At 42.0% G+C, this 19,764-nt stretch overlaps 1 non-coding gene across 1 annotated transcript; it reads right to left on the bottom strand.

The window, feature by feature from the left end:
- Window positions 1–19,454: 19,454 nt before the first annotated feature.
- Trnaf-gaa (transfer RNA phenylalanine (anticodon GAA)) lies at window positions 19,455–19,527 on the bottom strand. Its single transcript has one exon. It is a non-coding gene; the product is annotated as a tRNA-Phe (tRNA).
- Between the last annotated feature and the right edge of the window lie 237 nt (window positions 19,528–19,764).

The raw sequence follows: 19,764 nt of genomic DNA, 5'->3' as shown, positions 1-19,764 counted from the left end.
CAGCAGGATAATGCACGACCGCGTGTTGCAGGTCCTGTACGGGCCCATTCTGGATACAGAAAATGTTCGACAGCTGCCCTGGCCTACACATTGTCCAGCTCTCTCACCAATTGAAAACGTCTGGTCAATGGTGGCCGAGCAACTGGCTCGTCACAATACGCCAGTCACTACTCTTGATGAACTGTGGTATCGTGTTGAAGCTGTTTGACTCAATGCTCAGGCGTATCAAGGCCGTTATTACAGCCAGAGGTGGTTGTTCTGGGTACTGATGTCTCAGGATGTATGCACCGAAACTGCGTGAAAATGTAATGACATGACAGTTGTAGTAAAATATATTTGTCCAATGAATACCCGTTTATCATCTGCATTTCTGCTTGGTGTAGCAATTTTAATGGCCAGTAGTGTAAGTACAGTGATGCTGTGTAGGGTGCTGTCTTCCATAATTAACAAACGTTCCACTAAAACTACAGTCTTCCACACAGTAAACATCACATAGTGATTTTTGAAACGTACTTCTGCGTCACTAGCATTAGGACAGGATCAAACTCGGACCGTTCACTTCCGTAGTTATAAGTCAGAGCTTGAGAACCAGGTTTTTTTTAGCGGAAGAAGAGATAAGTGTTTATGTAATCGCACATATCAGTTCTCATTATGCGAATATGTAAGCTAGTAGTCATCTGTAGAAGGCTATGGCAATAAAACAGGCTAAAGTTTTATTTCATCGTCCATCTCTTCTGCTTTAGATGGATTTTTTTATACCCGCGCCTCATTCATACCAATTTCTACTAATATACACCATACTCATGACTATGGAATATGATGCAATGTCTCTAGCGCGCGTAGACTCCCCTGTATTAAATTACTGGCATGTGATATCATCCTTCATTCCAACATAGAGTGCATACATTATAAGAAACCAGGCACCTTCAACCGCCAATTCCGATTACGTCCGCTGTGTAATGCTTTGTACTATTGTACTCGTACCATGACACGTGGCCGTAGGCAGCACTCGGGTTTTCTTTTTCAGCCTGAAATACTGTCCAATGCAGAATCTAGCCGGTAGTAGCTTATAGAGGTGCAAGTACATGTCGATAAGAACTTATTACTGCATCGTATGGAACTCTGTAGCACAGATCTTAACAACAGAAGTCTGCTGGGGGGCGACGCGATGTATTTTAACCCAATGAAAGACTGCATACATTGACAGAATGTTGTGTTGTATGTCAGTTGCATGCTTCGACACTAAAAGATCATGATACTTGAACACAGGTGAGGAGGTGTGAAGATCACTCTGTAATCGTAGCCGTCATATTGAGAGGAGGCCTAAGTGTGATTGACGTGGGGAAAAACACCAAAAGAACCCATTTTAACAATTTGTATATAAAATACGTCATAAAATAATAGTATCTGTTACAATATCATTTCCTTCGTCAAAAATGCTCTCACTGTAGCTAAAAGAGGCAACGAGTGAAGGTTAGGTCCACATTTAACAGAGGCAGCAATATGTCTGCAGGGAAAGAGTAGCACACCTATTTCTTTCTGGAAGCAGACTTTAGACAGTTGAGCATTGTGAGGAACTCTCAGAGTCACACGGTGTTCTCATACCGCTTTCAGAAGGTTTGATGGAGTTTTAATACTAGCTGCAACCTTTCCAGTAATATTTGCATCTCTCTTCTGAGAAATAATATCCACAAATCCCAATATTTCAACCGTCTCCCACAATGGAAACAAACGTTTTATCTCCGTCACCGCTTCACTTAGTTTGTCAGAACGTTGCTTAATACGAGGATTGGAACTTAAATAGCGGTAACTATTTATTCACAACCGATACAAAAGAGTTTCATGTTTCCACTTGTTACTATCTTTGAAAGTAGTCACCAGCGTTGTGTAGAACCCGTTGCCAGCGATGTGGAAGGCGTAGTATACCATTAGCAGAGCCTGTACTGTTGATGGTGCGAATGGAGCGGTCTAAAGTTATGGTAATTCTCTTGTACGGCTGTGATACGCAACGCATTACGTTCCTCCACGGCAGACCGTCAATGCACAGTATTACTGTTCGTTTTTGGAGCATCACCTGCGACGAGCTTTGCGAAAGAAGCGGCGACACTTTCCGCGCAACCCACCCATCATTTTGCACGACAATGCGCGGGCGCGGACAGCGCAAGCTGTGGCTGCTCTGTTCGGCCGATGGGACTGGGAAGTGAAGTGCTGTACCACGCACCATACTCCCCGGAATTAAGTCCTTGTGACTTTGATTTGATTCCGAAGATGAAGGAACCACTTCCCGGGAGAACTGTTCCAGAGATTCGACAGGCAGTAGACCACGCCATTCGCACCATCAACACAACAGGCTCTGCTAACGGTGTACTACGCCTTCCACATCACTGGCAACGGGTTCTACGCAACGCTGGTGACTACTTTGAAGGACAGTAACAGCTGCAAACATGTAACTCTTTTGTATCGGTTGTGAATAAACAGTTGTCGCCATTTAAGTTCCAACCTTCGTAGCTAAAGATGAGCCTTTGAAAGAGGCCAGCCTCGCATCATATGTTCTATCTTTAGGGTGAGCTAACCTAATCTCGTTCCTCATCCTTCCCTAATCCGATGGGGCCGCTGACCTCGCTGTTTGGTCGTCCCTCTCAAACCAACCAACCAACCAGTACTGCAGATCAAACACTGAACTGCATAACGATGCTGATTCTGGATATGAATGTGGGAGTGTCAGATTACAAGAATCGTACTAAACAAACAGTTCGACCCACCAATATAGCTCCTCAACACTCACTATGTTACAGAGCGACCTGCTTTCAAACCTCTCTTTATATACAGCCTACTCTAAAGATGCAACATACTGACAGTTCTTCTCACATGATCATGAGCAAGTGTTCCAAATTTGCTTGTAAATGTAGCAGAGTTATAAACACGTAGCGCAACTGCGCTGTTTTTCTGTGTATGTGTGTGTGTCGGTTTTATGTGGGCAGCTCTCGCGCCACAGGGTAAGGATCGGCATAGAGCTCGTACGTGGATCCAGCACGCATTACCTCCAGGATGGGGTTCCAAGGTAGCTACAGCGCACAGGTAGCTTGCCAGACAATTCGTTTGCTAATTTTTAATCTACCGCGAAAAGAAGTAATGTTCTCACTTCGGAAAACACTGTGTAGGATTAGTATCGAACTTCTTAAAATTAAAACGACTGAAAGGTCTATCGGATATGGTAGCTGAATTATTATCACGCACAAAATGCTGCTTAATAAGATCGCGAACCAAACGAAAAACCTTCGTAGTTAAATAATTTGTCTTGATCAGAAATAAACACTTTTACTATTACTTTCAATGAGAAAAATGCAAAAGATAGAGTCTATACGCAAGAAAATATTTTTCAGGTTTTTTTATGGGAAGCAACTAAACACAAACTCACACTCTAGTTCCAGTCGATAGAGCAAGCGAAGGTAGCCGACCGTGCAGTATAGAAGCAGCGATCTTTTTATCACAACAGTCACCTGTTTACAATCTAATGATAATAAGACCTTTGTATAGATTTTTATCTTTTAATTCATGCATTGCAGAATTACACTGATATTAACGAAAAATTTAATTTCATGTTGTTTCATTTATGTGTACTAGATGCTGTTACATAATACAGATTTATCATGAAAAGAGGAGGAAAATTTTATAAATCCCGCTGCGACGCCACAGTAGTTACTGAGCCCAAAGTCCCTCGACTAACCGGGCAGTTATTAATGAGACTAGAACCAGTGCGGCTTACACAGGGTAAGGAGGCTCTCTCATACAGCGTCGGACTTTATGGTTATTTGAGTCAGTTTAGAGGTTATTAATATTATCTTAAACATCAGTTACAGAGTTTCGACTTGCTATCATTTTGTTAACTGTGGGGAACTAATGCCTTCGTGGCGAGTATGTGCAAAATGCGACAGGATCGCCTTATAATCCACTGCTGGGGGAAAAGAAAGGTAGCACGCTGAACGAGTGGCTCGAGTGTACAGCCAGCGTGTGCGTACTGGGGGACTGTAGTGTCGGTGATTTTTTTTTTTTTTTTCTCACGGCCATCGGCGATCAATGGCGCCCAGGATACTTGTCTCTCGACCCTTTGTTTTGACTCTGCAGGCAGTAGCTATGCTGTACTGTGCTACTCTGAATTATCAGCGTGTTCAAACCGACACACACGACACGAGTTTAAATTACGCCTTTTGTTTGAAAAAATAAAGCCTGTGAAAATTCTATGCAAATGCGTGTAATAGTTTTGGAGATTAGCACGTTCAAACAGACAAGCACGCCGATTTTAGATAAAACTTTAAATCATGATTGCTTTTTTTCTGTCTGCTGATTTTGATGAAATAATGCATATGCGTTTCCCTGTGCCTACACTCAAGATACACTTGAATACCCCATGAAAATTCGTCGAGGTTTTGACGATTATAGTGTTCAAACAGACAGAAGCGACTGTTTTTTAGTTTTGTTGTTAAATTAGATTTGTTTCGCATTTCTTTGTCGGATGCCGCCTATGTCCGTAACTTAGACTCCTGTTTATCAAAGCGGGCGCTGATAACCGCGTTGTTGTGCACCCTAAAGCACTAATCATCATCATCATCATCATCATCATGTTTATCAAAGCGTACATTTTATCATCAAGGCTTACTACGCCATCGCTTTTCTTTCACCTTTATTTTCCCGTATATTGCAGAGAGGTAGAAATGTGTCTGATAACATCACAAGACTCCTAGAATGTTTAAAAATTGACTACATACAGGTGAAATGCTTGTCTTCAGTGCAGTGAAAAATGCTATCTGATGTACTTGTGATTAATTAACACTAAATTAATTCCGTTGGTCCTGAATAATCAGTCTTGTGCGACACGTGCTATCGGTTCGTTGCGCTTGTAATGCCTTTTTAATCAGACGTGCTTGTGCATTCATTATCTGTCAGATGTTCTTGCATCACCCATCGTCAGTCCGTTGCGCTTCAATAATCAGCCTTATCCGATGAGTGCTTTTGTTTCAGTGATAGTAAACCTATTGTAGCCATTCACTGCCGCAAATTCAATAGAAGACAGCTTTCAGCATATAATTTCGTACGAGGCGCCGAACTGTAACGTATTTCTTAACGCACACAGTCAATGTTAGCAACAAATGCAATCTACAGATGTGACACCTGGTGCTGCTAGTCAGTAGTCCAAATGTCTAAATTTTAGAAACCACAATAGTAAAGTAGATAAAGTAATAGATGAGGTTTGTTATTTGGCAGCAAAATATTTGATGATCGTCCAATTAGAGAAATATCAAATGTATACTGGCAACGGTGTAAAGTTGTTGCTTTAATGAATGGTGTAAGCGGTGCTGATAGACAATAAAAGCGGGTTAAAAGCTGTGAGCTGTCTGGGGAAGTTAACCTTGCATTACTGAGCAACTATTTCACCAGGTATCCAGTCTAGCATACCAAATTCCCAATCAGACTAACATTAATTATAATCTTTTAATAGTCATCTTACGACAACCAGTGATATATATATAAAGAGAATTTAAATAAAAAGAAATAAATCAGTTTACATTTGGACATTTATCATTGTTCCGTTAACATTTCAGCATATTAAACTTGATTCATAACTAAACTGGTGCCGTATTTAGGACTGTGAAAATGTGAGTTTATAATCTTACACAACACATCAAATATGGAGCCAAGATTGGGAGACTGCATACAACACTGCATTCATAAAATAACACACGAAGAACATTGAAACATATGCAAGAGGAAATTAACCACAACCAACCGATTCAATTTTCACCCAAAGAAGTTATGTTCGTAGCGCAATCCTGTCCGTCATGTAATTACCACACACTGGTATACTAAATTCATACTAAGTCCCCGTGAAATCTTCCCGAAAAGAATAGGTGAGGGCTACTTTGATGATTACACCACATGCTTCACGTGGTCAACTTGGTTTACACAAAGCGTGTAACCCCACAATAATTTTGATAAATGAAAATAAATTAGATCGAAAAGCAATTTACAAAAGAAAAACATCGAACTGGTTACTAACGACTTACTATTGACCTGATGGGTCAAACAATTATATAAGCACGTGGTAGTGGTCTCACAAAGTACACCCCACGTGGGTTGAACATAAAGAAAAGTTGCTATATTGAAAAATATTGGCAAGACGAGACGTTATAATCGCATTTAAGATTGATGATCTTAGTTAGAGTTACTGATCAACACGTGGTTCCACTTTACTCACAAAGTAGTGACAAAGCACCTACTGGAAGATATTCTAAACTTCTCACTCGAAATACACTGCGTTGCAATTTAAGATAACATTAGATATTTTAGAGCTAATCTGAAATAAAGGTGATTAAATTTTCAGTTAGGCTGAACTTAAGAAATCCATTGTCCTACAGACTTAGCAGAGACGCGCTTAGCCGGAGATCTTACCACTTCAGACGCTCACCAGGGACAGACTGACCTGGCCTCCTACCGAGTGTGCTTAACAGATAGAAACGGAAGTCACCAGAGAGGCAGCTTCCTATACCAACATGACAAGGTACGGACAGGACCATACTAAGAATAGAAACCTCTCTGCTTTTAGGAAGCGTAGCTACCTGTTCCGACGTTGGTCCTACTGTTCTCTAGCAGACAGGCTTGTCTGCTACCATCAAGTATGCAACTAGAAATACATTTGCTCATTCATCCTCTCACACAGAAGGGAAGGGGGATGACAGTATCTTATCATGTACAGTATATAAGAGAAAGCGGATATAGGTTCCGTATGAGACTTTGTGACATGAATTACATATAAACTGTGTTTTAAAGTGTAGTAGTGTGACAGATCGTTCTTGTTTATGTGTAAAAGTAACACGTTCCACTGCTCAGTCTCCTCCCAGATAGTCAGAAACACCAAGGTAAATTTAGAAGAGGAATTTATGCCGTAAATGACAACATATTTAAGAAATTAACGTGAAAGGAATCCAACAGAGACCTTTCAACGGCTATAAAATTGTTTCTGAAGAAGAGAAATTTATTAATGTCAGATACAGATTCAAGTGTTAGGAACTCTTTTTCTGAAGGTATTTGTTTGGAATGTAGCATGTATGGAGATAAAACAAGGACTATAACAGTTTAGGAAAGAAGAGAATAGAGGCTCATAAAATGTGGCGCTACAGAAGAATGCTGAAGACTAGATGGGTAGATCACATAACTAATGAGGAGCTTGTTGTTGTTATTGTGGTCTTCAGTCCAGAGACTGGTTTGATGCAGCTCTCCATGGTACTCTATCCTGTGCAAGCTTCTTCATCGCCCAGTACCTACTGCAACCAACATCCTTCTGAATCTGTTTAGCGTATTCATCTCTTGGTCTCCCTCTACGATTTTTACTCTCCATGCTGCCCCCCAGTACAAAATTGGTGATCCCTTGATGCCTAAGAATATGCCCTACCAACCGATCCCTTCTTCTAGTCAAGCTCTGCCACAAATTTCTCTTCTCCCCAATTATATTCATTACCTTCTCATTAGTTGTGTGATCTACCCATCTAATCTTCAGCATTCTTCTGTAGCACCACATTTAGAAAGCGTATATTGTCTTCTTGTCCAAACTATTTATCGTCCATGTTTCACTTCCATACATGGCTACACTCCATACAAATACTTGCAGAAACGGCTTCCTGACCCTTAAATCTATACTCGATGTTAACAAATTTCTCTTCTTCAGAAACGCTTTCCTTGCCATTGCCAGTCTACATTTTATATCCTCTCTACTTCGACCATCATCAGTTATTTTGCTCCCCAAATAGCAAAATTCATTTACTACTTTAAGCGTCTCATTTCCTAATCTAATTCCCTGAGCATCACCCGATTTAATTCGACTACATCCCATTATCCTCGTTTTGCTTTTGTTGATGTTAATCTGATATCCTCCTTTCAAGACACTGTCCATTCCGTTCAGCTGCTCTTCCAGGTCCTTTGCTGTCTCTGACAGAATTACAAAGTCATCAGTGAACCTCAAAGTTTTTATTTCTTCTCCATGGATTTTAACTCCTACTCCGAATTTTTCTTTTGTTTCCTTTACTGCTTCTTCAATATACAGCTTGAATAACATCAGGGATAGGCTACAACCCTGTCTCACTCCCTTCCCAACCACTGGTTCCCTTTCATGCCCCTCAACTCTTATAATTGCCATATGGTTTCTCTACAAATTGTAAATAGCCTTTCGCTCCCTGTATTTTACCCCTGCCACTTTCAGAATTTGTAAGAGAGTATTACAGTCAACATTGTCAAAAGCTTTCTCTAAGTCTACAAATGCTAGAAACGTAGGTTTGCCTTTCCTTAATCTTTCGTATAAGTCGTAAGGTCTGTATTGCCTCACGTGTTGCAACATTTCTACGGAATCCAAACTGATTTTCCCCGAGGTCGGCTTCTACAATTTTTTCCATTCGTCTGTAAAGAATTCGTATTAGTATTTTGCAGCTGTGACTTATTAAACTGAAAGTTCGGTAAATTTCACATCTGTCAACACCTACTTTCTTTGGGATTGGAATTATTATATTCTTCTTGAAGTCTGAGGATATTTCGCCTGTCTCATACATCTTGCTCACCAGATGGTAGAGTTTTGTCAGGCCTGGCTCTGCAAGGCTACCAGTAGATCTAATTGAATGTTGTCTACTCCCGGGGCCTTGTTTCGACTCAGGTCTCTCAGTGCTTTGTGAAACTCTTCATGCAGTATCATATCTCCAATTTCATCTTCATCTACCTCCTCTTCCATTTCCATAATATTGCCCTCAAGTACATCGCCCCTGTATAGACCCTCTATATACTGCTTCCACCTTTCTGCTTTCCCTTCTTTGTTTAGAACTAGTTTTCCAACTGAGCTCTTGATATTCATACAAGTGGTTATCTTTTCTCCAAAGGCCTCTTTAGTTTTTCTGTAGGCAGTATCTATCTTACCCCTAGTGAGATAAGCCTCTACATCGTTACGTTTGTCCTTTAGCCATCCGTGCTTAGCCATTTTGCGCTTCCTGTCGATCTTATTTTTGAGCCGTTTGTATTCCTTTTTGCCTGCTTCATTTACTGCATTTTTATATTTTCTCCTTTCATCAATTAAATTCAGTATTTCTTCTGTTACCCAAGAATTTCTAGTAGCCCTCGTCTTTTTACCTACTTGATCCTCTGCTGCCTTCACTACTTCATCCCTCAGAGCTACCCATTCTTCTTCTACTGTATTTCTTTCCCCCATTCCTGTCAATTGTTCCCTTATGCTCTCCCTGAAACTCTGTACAACCACTGGTTTAGTCAGTTTATCCAGGTCCCATCTCCTTAAATTCCCACCTTTTTGCAGCTTTTCCAGTTTTGATCTACAGTTCATAACCGATAGATTGTGGACGAAATAGATTATCTCAAAGGCTTTTACGAAGAGTTGAACAGCATTGAGTGAAATACGGACAACTTGTATACATAGCAGATTCCCCCGGACGCCGCCAGAAGGGCGTCTTACTCAAACCACAACCACCACCGCCGTCCACCCACTCACAACAGTGCCGCAGTCGTGTGAAGTTGTCACTCGACTTTCGAGAAATATACATTTCCTTCACAATTTTTTATACATATGCTGTAGGTCTAGAGTCTTCTGCACGAAATTGAATAGTTCTCCAGAAATTCGCGAAGAAAACAATAGTACTCGGGAAAATTTTAATCCTGTATATACAGTGAAGAGCTGAAGAAACTGGTACACCTGCCAAATATCGTGTAGAGCCCCTGCGAGCACGCACAAGTGCCGCAACACGACGTGGCGTGGACTCCACTAATGGCTGAAGTAGTGCTGGAGGGAACTGACACCAATGAATCCTGCAGAGCTGTCCATAAATCCGTAAGAGTACTAGGGCGTGGAGAACTTTCTCAACAGCACGTTGCAAGACATCACAGATATGCTCCATAAAGTTCATATCTGGGGAGTTTGGTGGCCAGTGGAAGTGTTTAAACTCAGAAGAGCGTTCTTGGAACCACTCTGTAGCAATTCTGGACGTGTGGGGTGTCGTATTGTCCTTCTGAAATTGCCCAAATCCGTCGGAATGAACGATGGACATGAATGGATGCTGGTGATCAGACAGGATGCTTACGCACGTGTCACTTGTCGTATCTAGATGTATTAGAGGCCCCATATCTCTCCAACTCCACACGCCTCACGCCGTTACAGAGCCGCCACCAGCTTGAACTGTCCCCTGCTGAAATGCAGGGTCCATGGATTCATGAGGTTATCTTCACACCCGTCCATCTGCTCAATACAATTCGAACGAGACTCTGCGACCTGGCAACACGTTTCCAGTTATCAACAGTCCAATGTCGGTGTTAAGGGGCCGTGGCGAGGCGTAAAGCGTCGTGTCGTGCACTCATCAATGGTACACGAGTGGGCCTTCGACTCCGAAAGCCCATATCGATGACGTTTCGTTGAATGGTTCGCACGCTGACACTTGGGCCAGCATTGAAATCAGCAGCAATCTGCGGAAGAGTTGCACTTCTCTCACACTGAACGATTCTCTTCAGTCGTCGTTGGTCCAATCTTGCAGGATCTTTTTCCAACCGCAGCAGAGTCAGAGTTCTGATGTTTTACCGGATTCCTGATGTTCACGGTACAGTCGTGAGGTGGTCGTACGGGAAAGTCCCCACTTCATCGCTACCTCGGAGATGCTGTGTCACATCGCTGGTCCGCCGGCTATAACGCCACTTCCAACTTACTTTGATCTTGGTAATCCGCCATTGTAGCAGCAGTAGCGAATCTATCAACTCCACCAGATATTTGTTGCCTTATGGAGCCGTTGCTGACCGCTGCGCCGTATTCTGCCTGTTTACATATCTCTGTATTTCAATACGCATGCCTATACCACTTTCTTTTGCGCTTCAGTCTGTATATTAAGTTATTCGCCAGTTTGAGAAGCGAAATTATGATTACAATTCTGAATAGCTTCTCTAGAGCTCTACAGAAAACCCTGATGACTTTTTTTGTGCAGATAATGGTTTATGACATAACTGCAAGAATGATAGGTCTTTTTCACTATTGGTGGAGTTTGCACCCAACTTTCGACAGATATAAATTTTTCTTCAGAGTTCTTGATAGATATGCTATCGTTCTAGAGTTCTCTGTACAAATTTTCAATTGTTCTGATGAATTTCGTGAAAAAATTTATGACTACAATTCTGAACGGTTCCCCATGGGTGCCTGAGTAGTAATGTTGCCTATACTCTTTACGCCAATCTTAGTTAATGTGTTCTTTGTAGTCTGATTGTTACCTACTTCTTTACAAATAAGCTTTAAAGATATATCATCCAAATCTTTGCCTTTTCTTTTAACACAACTCCATGATGTTCTCCTCTTTAATAAATGTTATGGAGGTGGTGCATGTCCATAATCGTCTTCCAAAGGTGAAAAAGAGGTTCCACTGCCTCCAGAAAATAATTTTTAAGAGCACTTCGAATTCTTACTGTGGTATCACGTATCGATACCGCACCGAGAGCGTCATAGCAATGGTTGTTGGGGTTGGGTTGTTTGGGGAAGGAGACCAGACAGCGAGGTCATCGGATTAAGGAAGGACGGGGAAGGAAGTCGACCGTGCCCTTTGAAAGGAACCATCCCGGCATTTGCCTGGAGCGATTTAGGGAAATCACGGAAAACCTAAATCAGGATGGCCGGACGCGGGATTGAACCGTCGTCCTCCCGAAGGCGCATAGCAATGGTACTGCACGCTTCTGTGTAACAAACAGCGACAGCAGTGGCTCGGGATCTGGCGGAGCCAGTGATGCGCGCCCGCTGCGCCACGCCTCCAGAGGCTCTGCCTGTACCATCAGCGCCCCCTGCAGCCGCTCAGCCCACAACCGTGCTACGACACCTGCGTTCGCGCTTCATACTTGTTAACAATGAGATAGTTGGACTGTTTCTTGCTGCATTACATGTAATAAGTCTTCGTACATTTGGAGAAATACAAGGTAAGTAAATCCTCTGTTTTCGGTGTTAACTTGTTCGCCAATCAATTCTGCCTCTGTCCAGCTTTTCCCACGACGCCAGTTGCCGCCCTGCTCTGCATCCCACCTCCACTTATCGTTATCTACGAAGTCGTACACAACACTCACCATGGATCCTAGAGCGCTTCACGTTACTTGTTGAATGTAGAGGTAGGCGTGTAGATGTGGAAACCCAGTTTGTTTTCGCTGTATAAAAGAAATGTTTACTTCTCTTTGAGCTTCAAAAATTTGCCAAAGCTAATTCATAATGTTTTAGCAATGAATGTAATATTATGAAACACAAAAATTAAATATGTTAAAAATTAAAAAACATTTTCTGCTTGCACAACAACTCATTAATTTTTCAAGAAGTGCAGGTAATGTGGAAACGCCTTAAAATTGTGAGAAACTGACTACTTTAAACGAAAACTATTACAAATGTTAGAAACTATTTTATTTTATATTAAATTTAAATTACACAAAAATATTTTTAAACGCAGCTGTAATAGAAAGATGCTTTTTAAGCGAAGTTCACTTGCAAAAATCGCATATGTAAATATCTGCTTCATTTCCGGCACACAAAGAGTGACTCCACTCTTCACACACTACACACTTAATCCACAATTCTCCCTGAAAGTCTTTGGAAAATGCGCCTCCACAAAAAATACAAATGGCACCTTCTTCAGTAGGTTTTTCTTCCCCAAGTGGGAGATCTAAATCTGACTCGCCTAAAGAGACAGTTGGTGCATTGGGCTCTTCATCTCAGCCGGCCGCGGTGGCCGTGCGGTTCTGGCGCTGCAGTCCGGAACCGCGGGACTGCTACGGTGGCAGGTTCGAATCCTGCCTCGGGCATGGGTGTGTGTGATGTCCTTAGGTTAGTTAGGTTTAAGTAGTTCTAAGTTCTAGGCGACTTATGACCTAAGATGTTGAGTCCCATAGTGCTCAGAGCCATTTGAACCATTTTTCTTCATCTGAATCCTCAGATGGCTCTGAGCACTATGAGACTCAACTGCTGTGGTCATAAGTCCCCTAGAACTGAGAACTACTTAAACGTAACTAACCTAAGGACAGCACACAACACCCAGCCATCACGAGGCAGAGAAAATCCCTGACCCCGCCGGGAATCGAACCCGGGAACCCGGGCGTGGGAAGCGAGAACGCTACCGCATGACCACGAGATGCGGGCAATCCTCAGATAACTTAAGCCGTTTTTGCATGGTTTTCTAGGAAGAGCTTCACGTTTTTTCTTGCTTTTGGCAGGTGCCTTAAGAAGCTTCTGTTTACCCTTCAGTAAGGAGTCTTCAAGGCGAAGATGTCAAAACAGCTGATGAACCTGGCTTACGACCTCTGTTGGGAACCTTCCTCTTTAGAGGAGGGATTGGCATGATGTCTTCTGGAGACACACACGTGTTTGATGAGGTATTTGACAATGATGTTGACCTTCTGCTTTCTCTTTGGCCATCTTCACTTGGACTGTCATTTGTCACAGGTCTGAATGCATTCTGAGTGTCTTCCTGTCTGAGGTCATTACTTCCACCTGGAGATGCTGGATTATCATAATTTCCTCTCAGACTTCTGGCCTAATCTAAAGCCAATGTGGCAGCTATAAAGTCGATTTCTGCAAAAACAGTCCCGTAACACAGGAAAATTCCAGTATCCAAAAATCCTTTTGCAGCAACAGAGCCAGTCTGGCACTTTAGGTAGGCTTTCCCAAACAACTTAGATATGTCACATGGTCCCAAGGGCCGGCTGCTGTGCCGCAACCATTGGCGAACATACCCAGCGTAATAGGTTTTTAGAGTGCCCATAAAGGTCTTATCAAGTGGCTGAGTTTTATGAGAGGCGTGAGGCGGGATGCTCACGATTGTAACATGGTTCTCCCTTGCACGTTCTATAACTTGAAGGTTTCTGGTATGACTGTTCTACCCATCAAGAATTAACAACACAGGAGATTATTTTGAGGGCTGTGCCTTAGAAATGAAGTGGTTAAACCACTCGGAGAAGAGCTCAGTTTGAGTCCAGCCTGAAGGATGGCATTTACCAATTGTTCCAGGTGGTGCACTTTCAGTAGAGTATCAGTCAAGTTATTCCTGCGGAGGATCATCTTTGGTGGTATGAAAGTACCGCCAGCACTCATACAGCACGTGACAATCACCAGGGATCGTCGCTCTGCTGATGTGAGGGCACCTACTTGACGTTTACCTTTCCGTCCAACTACATGTGGTGTTCTGCTCTAGACGGCAGAGAGCCCAGCCTCGTCCACATTGTACACTCGATCAGCACTACAGGAGTGTTTACTGTACTCAGCTTCCAAAATGTCAAAAAACTTGTCTACAGTTTCTTTGTTGAACAAGTTTGCTCTCGAGGATGAGGTCCCCATAGCTTTGTGGATTGTGAGTTTATTTCTGTGTCGTCTAAGAAAAAGGTCAAACTAAGCTCTACCTGCAGCATTTGAAGTAAAAGCATGATGATTATTATTTCTTTCCGCTAGCTGATATGCCATTCTCTTGACATCTAATCTGGTAAGGCCATAGAAGCGATTATGCACTTCAATGAGATACTGTACCAACTGTTTCTCAATAACATCAGGTAATACAGGCTTTCGTCCAAGTCTCAAAGAAATACATTCTTCAGGTGACATATCACTATGCACAAACCTTTGATGTGTCATCTGAGGTACTCTGAAAGCTTTTACTGCTCTTCTTAACTCTATCTGCTTTTCCCTTAAGGCTATTATAGCTTTAATCATGTTTCCAGCATCCCACTTCTTCACAATAGCTCTTTCCGATCAGTTAGCTTTCGTGGTATCTAGAAACAGACGCAAAACGTATTACAAATAATGTATTTGATGTTGGTATTGTGTAAACGTTTCCACAATGCCATCGTATGTATGCTTCCACATTATCTACACAATGGCCATTTTAAATTTCGGTAGATTTTATTAAGCAACTATCCATTTAAGATTGACAAAGGACTACTAAAACTTTCTACGCACTTCCCTTTTTAAGCTATCAGACGTAAAGAAAGATAACTACAAAGTATGTAGGTAAATATAATACCAAAACTTACCTCGAAAAAGGTTTAGAAAATGAGCGAACGTAAATTGCACCACTGTCACGGCGTCTGTTGCTCAACTGACTGCTAACCCTCTGCCGTGACAAATAGGAACTATTGCAACAATTTCTGGCTGCCCCGCTAGAGTGCAGCACTCTGCAGGCCAGATACTAGACGTTTCCACATCACCCACACACCACCACATTTACACCCCTACCTCTACGTTACCACAATCATTAAAAATAGTGTAAAATCTGCCTCAGCCACAATTTTATTTTAAATCGCCAACTTAGACTGCGAAACATTATGTAATACTGCACTGATGGATAACCAGTTGAGGGTCGGACTTTTCTGCTAACTGAGGACAAAATTTTCAGAGTTCGACCATGGGTTTAAATGACCATTTTCGGTTGAACTCTTGGGGTGGTATACATAACTTTGTTCAGAAATGTTGTACGAATTTGCTTTTGTGTAGTGGAAGCACGACCCTCATAACTGCAATTACGCCACAAGATATTATTTGTCTGTACAGAAAACTGTCATCAGAGTTTTTTGTATAAGTATTGGGAAGCTGTACAGAATTGCAGTCGTAATTTTTTTCGCAAATTCGCAGGTAATTTCTCTCAAGGATTACAATTTTCAAATGGTTCAAATGGCTCTAAGCACTAGTGGTCTGAACATCTGAGGTCATCAGTCCCCTAGACTTCACACACACATCTATGCCCGAGTTAGGATTCGAACCTGCGACCGTAGCAGCCGCGCGGTTCCTGACTGAAGCGACTAGAACCGTTCGGTCACTGGGGCCGGCTTTCCAATTTTGCTGAGTGTTATTATTTTCTTAGTGAAATTCTGCATAAGTATTCAAATGTTGTACAAAGAACTCTAGCTATAGCATTTTTATCAATAACTCTGAAAAATATGTATTTCCGGAAAGTCGGGTTCCACCTTCACCAGGTTCAGTCCCGTCCCAGTCGGCGGCGACGTCGGCTGCCCACCCCTCCACCAACTGACAAACATCAACAGCAGTGAAGTGCTCAGAGTGAACAATGTATCTCTGTTTCCTTTTTTCTTCGAGAGGACCTAGTTTGTGCAAACAAAGCGTGTGGCAAAATAAAGTCAACTTCTTCAGCAGTACAGCCTGCCTTGTGGATTTATAATGTGTTCTTATTTACAAATCTGCTCTCTTTCAATAATTTAGGATCTTAAATATGTTTGGTGTAAATGAAAATTGGCCGTAGGTATAGAACTTCATGTAAAACGTTCCTCCCACTGTCTCAATCGTTTTCTCCCTCCCCATCCTTTGTGTCTTCTTACAGAATCTCCTTTGTCAACTTCAATGTGAAAAACGAACTCTGCCTCACATCGCGCCCCTCTTTAAATACACCACCAATAACTTAAAAAAAAAAGGACCGTTAGACCTTCCAAAGGTAATTTAACACCACATTACACCTTACAACTAGATTTACAATATGCTCTTGAACTAACAATATTATTCTTTCCCTATTATTTTATCTTACATAGTGTCTTTTCCAGTTCCCAAACCATATCAATCAAAGTGCGCCGGATTTTGCCGTTCATCGACTTCGACCTCCTTTATCTGAGCTGCCACTTGTTAAATAATGGTCCCTACTTGACACAATTTTATTCTTGTTTAATCGAAATTTTTTCTCTTACATGTAACTGTTTGTCATAATACATACCACAATTAATGTCAGTCTTTCATTTTCAAATATGTCCTCCACAAGCAATTACAGTTAATGCAATAAACATTAGAGGAAAAATTAATTAACTCAGTTTGACAAGAAATGTTCAAAGGCATTTTCTAAAAAGGCTGAAAATAACGGAACTGTTTCAGCCAACAGAATAAACAAATAGTTTATTGCCGATTACAGAACCCATTGTTCTGAAATTCCCAAATTTGTAAATAAAAGCCATTCTTTTGTTGTCAAAAACTCTTCTGTACTCGCAGGACTAATATTTTACCTGTAAACATAACCATTACTAAATAATTTTTTTACCAAACGTAGTCGTAATTTTACACGAAGTTACAGTCTCCGAACTAGGTCCTAGCATGTAGGAATCGAAACTTGCACAACTGTACGGGGTGTCAGTCGGTCGCCCATATCACCGCCGACTATTTGGAGCCTCCAACGATACAATCGATTTTTGTGTCTCCTTTTCTATAAGTCTCTCGATGTGAGCAGTGCGAGATGTGATAGACTTATCTCTGGAGGTCACTTCAGACTGGTTCTGTCAGTTCTTCGAAGTTGTCATCGTCCATCACCGGCAGGAGTTTCGCATCGTTCATCGGCTGTCTGCCAGTAACTAGTTAAGTCCTTCAAGTGGAGAAACATGTCTCAAGCTGTCGTTAGTCTTCCTCTGCACTCGCACGTTACATCACCCATACGAATGCCACAGTGCCGTTTACATAATCTGAAGCAAATACGTGCTCCTCATTATTTACTCGATCTACCCATCTAATCTTCAGCATTTTTCTATAACACTACATTTCGAAACCTTCCCTTCTCTTCTTGTCGAATGTGTAGATCGTCGACGTTTCACTTGCATACTACTGATAAACAGCTTCAGAATTCCTAGCATTTAAATTTATATTCGTTAACAAATTTTCCTTTTCCGAAATGTTTTTCTTGCCATTGCCAGACTGCACTTTCTGTCTTCTCTACTTTGTCCATCATCACTTATTTAGCTGATCAAGTAGCAAAACTCGTCTACTACCTTTAGTGTCTCATTTCCTACTCTAACTACCTCACCATCGTACTTTTTAATTCGAATATAATTTATAGCCTCTTCTCGAGGCACTCCGCATTCTGTTCAGCTGATCTTCCAAATATTTTGCCGTCTGTGACGGTTTCTAAATGTCGCCAGCAAAAACCACAAAGTTTTCATTTTTGTTGAAGGTGACCACAGCTTGAGTACAGTAGGCAGGTTGAAAGTTATGTTGGTTGCAGTAAAATGCAGACATGAAGATCCTTGTAGGAGATAGACAAGCGTGTAGAACTGTATGAAACCAGTCTTCAGACTGAAGCCTACAACAGTAACAACGTTAACCCATCGGTTCATCATAAGCTCCTAGATTCGTCACGACATACTGCCTCCTCAGCTATGAATGACGACTATTTAGCAGATAACTGTAATAAAAAGAAAGGATCAAGCTGCTTCTCTTGAGTGTGGACCACACCAGGCCAGTAACTTAGTCAAGTGGCGGGTGACTTAGTAGCTGAACGAGTGTGGGCAAAATTATTTTGTAAAGTGATCTGTAGGTGTTAAGTTGATCCTTGACAGTTGCAGTGCGATGCGTGCGGCAGCTTTGCAGGCCTGCTTCGACCAACAGCGTAACACGTTTTTGTAAACGTCTCTATGGGAATGCCACAGTGTTGTCACAGCTCTGTAGACGGTTACTGTTTTCGCCTGCAGCCGTCAGCACTTTGCAGCTGGAAGCTGGCAGCAGATCTTCTTACACGGTCTCGATTGTAGCGAGCGCCACCCAGTGAGTTGGACAGTAGCCGGTGAAGTAGCTTTCCCCAGTTCAGTTCACTTACCACTTAAAAGGTGGTCACCCGTAGGCCACGGTCTTTACTATTCTTTTTGTTTTGGTCTTCAGTCCGAAAACAGATTTCATGCAGTTCTCCATGCTACTCTATCCTGTGGAAGCCTCTTCATCTTCAAATAAGTACATCCTTCTGACTCTACAAGTTTTATCCGCCACCTATCCCGCCAATAATACACTGTTGATCCCTTGATGTCTCAGAATGTGTCCTACCAACCGATCTCTTCTTCTTGTCAGCTTGCACCACAAATTTCTTTTCTTTCCCATTTCTGTTCATTACCTCTCATGACCTCAGATTTAAGTGTCAGGAAGCCGTTTCTGAAAGTATTTGTATGGAGTATAGCCATGTATGGAAGTGAAACGTGAACGATAAATAGTTTGGACAAGAAGAGAATAGAAGCTTTCGAAATGTGGTGCTACAGAAGAATGCTGAAGATAAGGTGGGTAGATCACGTAGCTAATGAGGAGGTATTGAATAGGATTGGGGAGAAGAGAAGTTTGTGGCACAACTTGACTAGAAGAAGGGACCGGTTGGTAGGACATGTTTTGAGGCATCAAGGGATCACAAATTTAGCATTGGAGGGCACTGTGGAGGGTAAAAATCGTAGAGGGAGACCAAGAGATGAATACACTAAGCAGATTCAGAAGGATGTAGGTTGCAGTAGGTACTGGGAGATGAAGAAGCTTGCACAGGATAGAGTAGCATGGAGAGCGGCATCAAACCAGTCGCAGGACTGAAGACCACAACAACAACAACAACAATAACAATAACAACCACAACAATAACAACATTTCGTCTTTGTCTTGTTTGCTGGTGACTGAGATAAAAATGCAATGCCGAAACCCGGGATCGAACCAGGGACCTTTAGATCTTCAGTCTAACGCTCTCCCAACTGAGCTATTTCGGCGCACGTGGTGCTTCTTCTGCGATAAGCTTGACTCGGCGGAATTCTTCGATTTCGTAATACGTCGGCTTCACATCCCACTGGCACATTAAGCACGTGACGGCAATCACGGAATTATTGTAGGCACAATATCTGGTGATTTCCGCAAGCCGTATTTAAACCAGTCGTGACGAAAGGAAAGTGGCTATAAGTAGTTAGCACGTCGCCAGATGAACGAATAATTTATCTATTAACAAATTG

Source organism: Schistocerca cancellata, chromosome 10, assembly GCF_023864275.1.
Source record: "Schistocerca cancellata isolate TAMUIC-IGC-003103 chromosome 10, iqSchCanc2.1, whole genome shotgun sequence".
Classification (NCBI taxonomy): domain Eukaryota; kingdom Metazoa; phylum Arthropoda; class Insecta; order Orthoptera; family Acrididae; genus Schistocerca; species Schistocerca cancellata.
Note: the sequence above shows the minus strand (reverse complement) of the source record. Positions and strands in the feature narration are given on the sequence as shown.